General features: G+C 41.0%; 1 long non-coding RNA gene across 1 annotated transcript in view; it reads right to left on the reverse strand.

The window, feature by feature from the left end:
* Positions 1-410: 410 nt before the first annotated feature.
* LOC103582209 overlaps positions 411-1001 on the reverse strand; it is a 23442-nt gene continuing 22851 nt past the window's right edge. Inside the window, exon 5 of the long non-coding RNA XR_549736.1 lies at positions 411-520. This is a non-coding gene — a long non-coding RNA (uncharacterized LOC103582209). The remainder of the gene's footprint in view (positions 521-1001) is intronic.

Raw genomic sequence — 1001 nt, forward strand, 5'->3', positions numbered from 1 at the left:
AATCAGGAAAAAAATCAAAAACTGTGAGAAACCACTTGCTTTATTTGTGCATGAGATATACTTGTGAAAGCCTTAGATAACACTAACACATTCACTGACTTTATTTATTAGAAAAAATACTTTGCCTAATTTTGGAATGCTGTGAAACATACTGGAAACTATTTTTTTCCATACTGAAAATGCTGAAACACTTATTTCTCTAGTTAATATACATAAGTTAAGAAAATCACTTTATTGAAGCGAAGATCTCTTACAGAAAATAAATTCCACGCTGAGGAATGAAACACCATTGAGTTTTCCCCAGCAAATGTCCTTTTTCTTCACTGGCTGCCCATCATGATTCACACAGAGGCAGGACCTGTAAATTCATGTCTCTTTGGGAATAAGTCAAAATTAGAATTACNGTGCAAGCTCCGCATCAGGATTATTTCTTGTGTCAGTCGTCTTTCCTGAAGAAACCCTGCTGGAGCGTGTGCACCGAACGTGATGGACGGGAATCTGGGATGGCTGCTGTCCTTATCTAGGAACACAACATGACAAGAAGGGGGAACAAGATCAGAGTGAAGGCTCAGAACTCAGATGGCAAGAACGCGCAGTGAAGCAAAGCACTCTCTGAGGTGCCAGCTCTCACACTCAAATTTCTTAGCAGAAGGTTTTCCCTTTTCAAGGTCACCACTCCGAGGGGACAGACTGGGGGGAGCTATATGCGTAGTATTATAAATAAATGGGAATGCATGGAAACCTGTGTATCAAGCTGTCTCCCACAGGTAAGTAAGGTAGTGTCTTTTTACAAACTCAGATCAACTAGCCGTAGACACAGGCGTGAGGCAAACAAATGCTTTGCCTTGTTAAAGGCCAGTGCTAAACTGAGGGGTACATGGCACAGCCATATGCAAGTGGTTGTTCTGTTTCAGTTTGTTTTTTAAGATGTGGTTACCAAAAAGCATTATGTCTGAGTTTCATCCCTTTGACCTTGAAAAAGCCAATCTCAGAGAAGCAGG

Source organism: Galeopterus variegatus, unplaced genomic scaffold (assembly GCF_000696425.1).
Source record: "Galeopterus variegatus unplaced genomic scaffold, G_variegatus-3.0.2 Scaffold15259, whole genome shotgun sequence".
NCBI lineage: Eukaryota > Metazoa > Chordata > Mammalia > Dermoptera > Cynocephalidae > Galeopterus > Galeopterus variegatus.